Raw genomic sequence first — 8,594 nt, 5'->3', positions numbered from 1 at the left:
TATACCCAAAATGTGCAACGAATCGTTGCAGATCAGTGAAATTCTCTTTAACAGTGATGTGAACAGTGGAAGGTTCAGGAATGGGGACAATTCGCTCTTGGGCCACTTGAACTTCTGCCTTGGGTTTGAAGCAGAAACTGCTGTCACTGACCGGACACCAGCCGTGCTGTCCATGTTGGTAGTGGGCGCTGCAGTGGTGACACAGTATGTCCCACCTCCTATATATGCCACCTGCGGGGGCACATGGCCTTGTGCCATTGCCTCCATGGTGCAATTTATAGGCTTCGCGCCAGCAGTTCTGAACCCGCACTGTGGTTTCGAATAGGCTTTCAAGTGCTGGGGACACAGGATGATGTGTGCTCCCCAACTCCGGCACCCCGAGAGGTCGGTACCCGTCATTGTATGCTCCCATCGAATGACGTACGGTGGGACCGCTGTGTAGCGAATGTGTGCACCCCCTTGAATGACTCCAATATTCTCCACCCTGTATACCGGGGCGGGTTTAGCTGTTTTTCCCATAACCGGCATTCTTACCACTATACCCATAATGGTGTGATTAGACCTCCCACAGTCCACTGGGACTGGGTAGGCCTCTGAAGCTAGTCTGAGCTGGCACGGACTCAATGCGTTCTCAAAAGTGTGGAGGGCTGTGAGGTGCTTAGTGCTGATCCAGGAGGGGACCAAACCTTGTTTTAAATCCTCCAGATCACTGCGGCCCTCACCCAGCAACCACGCCCTGTACAGCACGCACGATTTGTTCTACGTAGCCTGATCTGACGCATTCCGATCCTCCCTGATGAGAGCATTTACCATTTTAGCATGTTTCTCCAGCTCCGCTATAATTTCTTTTAAGTGTAGTGTCATGGACTGGTCCTCATGTAACTCAGAACCTACTACCTTATTCTCGTCCATCAGTATCTTTCTTAACCACCCTTTTAAGCCATTAATCTGGGTCTGCAGCTCCACGTCATCCAGAGTGTTGATGACAGAAGTCCCTGTGTTAAAGGCTGTAAAAATATCATTTACTGTACCCCTTCTTTGTCTCCCTACCCTGTCCAAGACCTCATGTGGTGTGGTGTACAGTCCGGCTCTGTCGACATTGGCAAAGTCGAACTCATAAAACTGTCTGAACATGTTTGTTAACAGGACCTGGTACACTTGCTCCGTTTCCTTGGGGCACCACTCTGGCAATCGCACCTCGGTGAGGTTTAAAATCACAGAGGCCACCGCGTAGTGCACCCCTTGGTACAGCACCTGTCCAGTGGGCACTAATACCAATCCGTTCCCGGGTCCCTTGGTAGTGGTGGGGCACCCTTCTGTAGTGTATGTACCTTTAAGGGGAGAACTACTTTTTACAGCTCCTGTATACTGTAGTACTGGCAGTGACCACACCTGTATATAAACCCTGAGTAGGGATCTGTACGTTTAGTTTTAGAGTAACCCTCATCCAGTAAATACCTGTTGATTGTTCCTGCAGTCTCGTGTCTAGTTATTGAAGGACACACTACATCAAAAATACACGGATCTAACAGTGGCGACGAGGCTGATTCGAACCTACCTGCAACTCTGCATTACCTCCCAGGGATTCGCTCCTGGAGAACAGTGGAAGAAAGTTGAGGCCAGAAGCACGGGCGTCGACCACGAGCAACCGCCCAGTCATCCAGCAGAGATTGAGCATCGCAGGGGAGGTTGTTGAGAGCTGGGCTTGGTTCCCCAGTCATGGTGGTCCAGCGAAACGGGCTGGCAACAGGTACGGCGCAGACCCTTCCCGGACAGCGGCGGCTAGAGCCAACCGACGGCACAGAAAAGGCCGAGCAGCGTCGACGGGAGAAGAGAGAGGGTAGAGCGCACAGGGCGCAGCCGGTGTTCAGGACCGAGCGGTGTCGACGGGAGAAGAGAGAGGGTAGAGCGCACAGGGCGCAGCCGGTGTTCAGGACCGAACGGCGTCGACGGGAGAAGAGAGAGAGGCGCGAAAGAAAATGCGCAGAGCGCAGCCGGTGTTCAAGGGACGAGCAGCGTCAGCGGGGAAGAAAGGGAAATGCGCAGAGTGCAGCCGGTGTTCAAGGGCCGAGCAGCCGCAGCGGAGAAGAAGGGAGAGCATGGGAAAACGCCATTTTGAGCCGCAGCGGAGAAGAAGGGAGAGCGCGGGAAAACGCCATTTTGAGCCGCAGCAGAGAAGAAAGGAAGCGTGGGAAAATGCCATTTTGAGCCAGTCTAACCACACCCAGGGATGCCGAAGAGTGGCAGTATCACAGCGTTCGACAATGAAGTCGAAGATTGGACAACATACGTCGAACGCATAGAAGTGTACTGCAAGGCGAATGAAGTGCCAGATGAGAGGAAAGCACTGGTATTGTTGAATTCCATGGGTGCAAAAATGTAAGGCTTACTGCGAAACCTAGTAACCCCAGAGAAGCCAGTGGACAAGGATTTTGGAAACATAGTGTCAACCCTACAGAACCACTTAAACCCCACACCGCTGCTGATAGCAGAAAGATTTAAGTTTCACAAAAGGAACCAGCATAAAGATGAAAGTAATGCTGAGTATTTAACGGAACTGCGTAAGCTATCGAAACACTGCCAGTTTGGAGCGGGACTGGCAGATACCTTAAGGGACAAGTTTGTGTGTGGGCTTCAAAGTGAAGGAACCCAGAAACGGCTTTTATCTGAAAAGGACCTTATGCTGGAAAAGGCTTTCAGCATGGCAGTATCACATGAAGCAGCCGCACGGGGCGCTGCAGAGATACAACGGAGACCGCAAGAATATGTCACAAATGAAATGTCATACGGAACAGTGAAGTATTATCGCTGCGGCAGAACAACACACGACCATAATGATTGCTGGTTTAAGGACAAAGTGTGCAGACAGTGTGGAAAAGTAGGACACATAGCAAGAGTCTGCAGGTCGGGAAAGAAAACCAGCAGCAAGAGACCTCCACAGGAGAAGTACAAGAAGGTACATAAGGTGACGGAGAGTAGTTCAGACGAACAGAAAAGTGATACAGACTCCGGAAGCAAGGAGTTGAGTTGTCTGAAACTACATAAGGTGATCCAAACGGAGGATCATCAAACTATCTGGGTCACGCTCAAGATAGCTGGAGTCCAAGTGAAAATGGAATTGGACACAGGATCAGCCCTAACAGTCATAAACCGAAGGGACTACAAGCGGCTATTCTCACATATACCCTTGAGAGATACAGAGATTGTCTTGAAGACGTACATGGGGCAAAAAGTCTACCCCAAAGGAAAAATAAGGGTGAACGTTGTATATAACGGTAAGGAAACACCAAAAATGGACCTATATGTATTGCCAGATGGAGGACCACCACTACTAGGACGTGAATTGATCCGGAAGATACAGCTAGATTGGCATTCCATACAAGCACTGACTGTAGATGCCAAAAAGGATGACGACGCCACACCTGGACGACTGTCAAAAATGCTAACTGACGCACAAGAAGTGTTCCAGGAGGGACTTGGAACACTAAAAGGCATAACAGCGACGATTAAAATAGAGGAAAATGCAAGCCCAAAGTTTTTTACGGCTTATGCGATTCGCCCAGCCGTCGAAGCAGAGCTGGAAGGTTTGGAACGTTCAGGAGTACTGTCCAAAGTGGACTGGAGCGAGTGGGCCACACCCATCGTTCCTGTAATGAAGAGGTCGTTGAGTAATACGCCTGGGGAACCAAAGAAAGTTCGCATCTGTGGGGACTTTAAGGTGACAGTGAACCCAATCCTTCACATGGTACAATATCCGCTTCTGAGGATTGAAGATATTTTCGCCTCGCTATCTGGAGGGAAACGCTTCACTAAGATTGATCTGGCCCAGGCGTACCTGCAAATGGAGGTAGAAGAAGCCTCGAAACAGTACCTCACGATCAACACTTATAAAGGTCTCTACCAATACAACCGGCTGGTGTTCAGGGTAGCATCAGCTCCGGCTATTTGGCAAAGGGCAATGGATCAAGTCCTGCAAGGGATTCCAGGGACCGAGTGTTATTTGGACGACATCCTGGTCACGGGCGAAAATGACAGTGCTCACCTTGCCAACCTGGAGCAGGTGCTCACTAGATTGAAGGAATATGGGCTCCGAGCAAATCGCCACAAATGCGAGTTTTTCCAGAAGCAGATCTCGTATTGTGGCCACGTTATTGATGAAGAGGGGTTACATAAGTCCCCTGAAAAGATTGAGGCTGTAGTCAAGGCTCCAGCACCGGAAAATGTGTCACAACTGAGGTCGTTCCTCGGGCTGGTGAACTACTACCATAAGTTCTTGCCGAATTTGTCTACAGTACTACACCCACTGAACACCCTACTGCAAACGGGGGTACCATGGAAGTGGAATGACAAATGTAAACGAGCTTTCCAGAAGTGCAAACAGTTGATCACATCAAAAGAGGTGTTGGCTCATTTCAACCCAGCACTACCAATTCGGTTGGCGTGTGATGCATCACCCTATGGCATTGGAGCGGTGCTGTCGCACAAGTTCCCAGACGGCTCGGAGAGGCCGGTAGCCTTTGCATCTCGGTCACTAACCTCAGCCGAGCGTAACTACGCCCAGATTGACAGGGAGGCCCTCAGCCTAGTGTGGGGAGTGAAAAAGTTCAACCACTATCAGCACGGGCAGAAGTTCACCTTGCTGACGGACCACCAACCACTTGTCTCCATCTTTAATCCAAAGAAGGGCGTGCCGGTGATGACTGCGCAACGGCTACAAAGATGGCCGCTTTTTCTAGGGGCGAACCAATATGAAATTGAGTATAAGGGCACGAAACAGCATGGAAACGCTGATGGGCTATCACGCCTGCCACTGCTTACTGCGGAGGAAGCACCAGCAGTGGACCCTTTCGAAATATTTCATCCGACTATAATTGAACGCTTGCCAGTAACTAACGCTGATATAGAGAAGGAGACCCGAAATGACCCGACACTGTCTCGGGTATATGACTTGATGGTGAAGGGATGGCCAACACATGGCGACTCACTGTTGCCAGCATTCTCATCCAGAAGAGAACAGCTGTCAGTATGCCAGGGGACCTTGATGTGTGGATCCCGAGTGGTAATTCCACCCAAGTTAAGGGAGAGAGTGCTCAATGAGCTTCACAAAGGCCATCTGGGAGGGGTAAAAATGAAAAGCCTTGCTGGGGCTTATGTGTGGTGGCCGGGGATCGATCAACAAATCGAGGACCTGGCAAAGAGCTGCTCAGGATGCCAGAAGGTCCAAAATGCACCACCACATGCCCCTCTACACCCATGGTAGTGGCCCTCATCTCCATGGCAACGGGTGCATATTGATTTTGCTGGTCCATTCATGGACTCAATGTTTCTAATAGCCGTGGATGCGCACTCGAAATGGCCTGAGGTGATCAAAATGTCGTCCACCACCACGGAGAAAACTATTGCGGTCCTACGGACCATATTTGCCAGGAACGGCTTGCCAGAGCAGATTTGCTCTGATAACGGACCACAGTTTGTGTCCGAAGTGTTTCGAAGATTCATGAAAAGGAATGGGGTAAGGCATTACACATCCGCCCCGTATCATCCAGCCACAAATGGATTGGCTGGGAGGTTCGTACAAACCTTTAAGAAAGCAGTAAGGGCCATGTGCGATGACGACATTCCAGTGCAGCATAAGGTGGACAATTTCCTGTTAGCCTACAGAAATGCGACAGATGCAGTCACCAACCAGACCCCGGCCATGATGTTCTTTAACCGAAGGTTGAGATCTCGTCTGGATTTGCTCAGACCAAATGTACGAAGAGATGTTGAGAATAAGGTGGCGGTGTGGAGTTTGCACATTCTCCCCGTGTCTGCGTGGGTTTCCTCCGGGTGCTCCGGTTTCCTCCCACAGTCCAAAGATGTGCAGGTTAGGTTGATTTGGCTGTGATAAAATTGACCCTTAGAGTTAGGGGATTAAATACGTGGGGTTACAGGATAGGGTGGGATATGTGTCGGTGCAGGCTCGATGGGCCGAAATGGCCTCTATCTGCACTGTGGGGATTCTGTGGATTTCTGTGGATAAGCAATTCCAGCACATCAATGAGAAGCCGACAAGGAGCTTCAATGTAGGGCAACCAGCCTTGGCCCGCGACTACCGAACAGAGAAATGGCAACCAGGAATGATATGCACACGGCACGGGCCACTAATGTACACAGTGGATGTTGGGGAGAACATCGTGAGACGCCATGTCGACCAGATCCTAGAGTCACAGGAACGAGTCAACCCCATGTCTCGCCCACCTGGTGATGAACCCGACATACAGGTAGCATCTACCCCAGAAACAGTAGCATCGGAAGCTGATGAACCAACTGACGACAGGGGGCCTCCGCACCAAGAACAAGACACTCAGGAAAGGCGCTATCCAGAAAGGATCAGGAAGCCGCCCCAAAGACTGAATTTATAAATGGACTATTTTCAGTTAATGTGCATGTTAAAAGTGTTAATTGTTAAATGAATGTTATGGTACTGTCAATCTAAAAGGGGAGGAATTGTAGTGTATGTACCTTTAAGGGGAGAACTACTTTTTACAGCTCCTGTATACTGTAGTACCAGCAGTGACCACACCTGTATATGAACCCTGAGTAGGGATCTGTACGTTTAGTTTTAGAGTAACCCTCATCCAGTAAATACCTGTTGATCGTTCCTGCAGTCTCGTGTCTAGTTATTGAAGGACACACTACATCAAAAATACACGGATCTAACACCTTCCTTGCAGGCTTTGGCTACCGGAATCGTGGGCAGGGGCTTGCGGGGGCAGGTGATGAGCTCAGTGGCATTCACTGGGATCTGAGAGTATGGGACTCCGCACGCCCGTGTGCTGACGTCCCACCTCATCCCTTTCCGAGCATCCTGCCACTGTCTTTGGAAAAAGATGGAGACGCCTGTGGGGCAGACGCGTTCTGAACCCCACATACAGATGTAAATCCCCTCATCTGGTTCCCACCATTTGTCCCAACAGACACTCAATCCCCCATGAGTCCCCGTAATAGTCCGATGGGTATTGGTACCCAGTCTCTGCCACTCGACCGTGGAGTTCTTCATGGTCTTACTCAGCTTCCGCAGCCACCACCATCGGTCCAAAGGAACATGTCCAGTGCAGACCAAACAAATCTTCCCGACGGTAACGCTGACTCTGGGTGCGATGATCCTCACCCTGGGACACATTAGAGAAGTCTCTCTGTATGCGAATCCCGACTGGCTGCAGTATTCCGTAGAGATCGACCCCAGCCATCCTGGCCACCTCCCTTCGTGGAAGTAGGTGGCTGTCTCCTCAACGTCACACGTGCCCGACCCATCCGTCGCGATGGGGGCTGTGCCCCCGGAACACCCATAAACTATGGAGTCCTTGGTGTAGCCCCGATAGGCCCAGCTACACCCGATCGCCGCGAGCGTGATCAGAATCTTTTCCATGGTACCTTTGGTTCCTGCAACAGATTAAACGATACAGCCAGGCTCCCGAGAGGTTCTGGTGTAGGTGAAGGCATGGTCGGGTCTTTCGACCCCCGATCCCAAACAAACACACATGCTGGGCAGATTCCAAAACTACTACTTATACATACTATCGCCTTAAAATTACACACCTTAAACTTAAACTTAAACTTAACTAAACTTATGTACAGCGCCGCCCGTCCCCGGGCGGCTTGCCTAATCCCTGTTCGGACTGCAGCTCACCGCTCCCTGTGGCGGGGCTGCACTGACCTGTAGCTTGGGTCCCCCGCAGCCTTTTGCTGCCAATTGGAGACTGCGTTTTTCCAGGGGTTTCCCAAGTCGGTGTCTGCTGCCATCGGGGAAATCTGGCCAGGTTTTTCTTGGCTGAGGCGTCCGAGACGACCTGCGAAGGGGTGTCTTGGGCGAGGCTCCCTTAGCGAGTGGACCTGTGGTTGGGATTTTAGCCCTCACAGCCCGTGGCTCCACCACGACTGCCGGCTTCGGCTCCCTTCCCTCAGGCTCCGCCCCTTTTGGATTTGGGTCTGTGGCAGACGACTTCTCTCTACCTGTCCCTACAGGTGGAGAATCTCCGCCCCCAAGTTCTACCTCCCCTAAGCTTGAGTCGAGGGCGGGACCTCCGTCCTCCGACTCCACCTCCTCCAGAATCGTGTCAGGGGCGGGGCCTAGCTGTTCGGGCTCCCCCCGATGGCGTTCGGATCAGAGGGAGGGCCCTGGTCTTCGGGCTCTTCCCTGTCCGAGTCCCAGGCCAATGGGGAAACCTCCCAGGTGGGCGGGACAGCTCCTCCCCTCAAGCAGGCTGCGGTTCCAGCCTGTGTGGTCTGTGACTCATCGCGCGCCTCAGGCTGAGGATTTCTACCCTCAGACCTGGCCTCAGTTGTTGGCTCTTTTGCACCCGGCTTAAACCGTTTGCACTGATTGATGTGAAACCATTTAGTGCGTCGGGGCAACTTCACTGCGTAAACCATGGGGCTGGCTTTGTCTACAATACTGTAGGGCCCCATGTACAGTGGTTCTAAACTCCCCACTCGGGCATAGTTTCTCACCATGACCTGATCTCCAATTTCCCACTCCTGTGTCTTACGGGGTTCGAGCAGCAACCGGTTGCCCTGATGCTGCTTTCCCATGTTCCCAGCCGCTTGCCCAT

The sequence above is a fragment of the Somniosus microcephalus genome, chromosome 15, assembly GCF_052327205.1.
Source record: "Somniosus microcephalus isolate GS21.2 chromosome 15, FLI_Smic_1.0, whole genome shotgun sequence".
Lineage (NCBI taxonomy): Eukaryota > Metazoa > Chordata > Chondrichthyes > Squaliformes > Somniosidae > Somniosus > Somniosus microcephalus.
Note: the sequence above shows the minus strand (reverse complement) of the source record.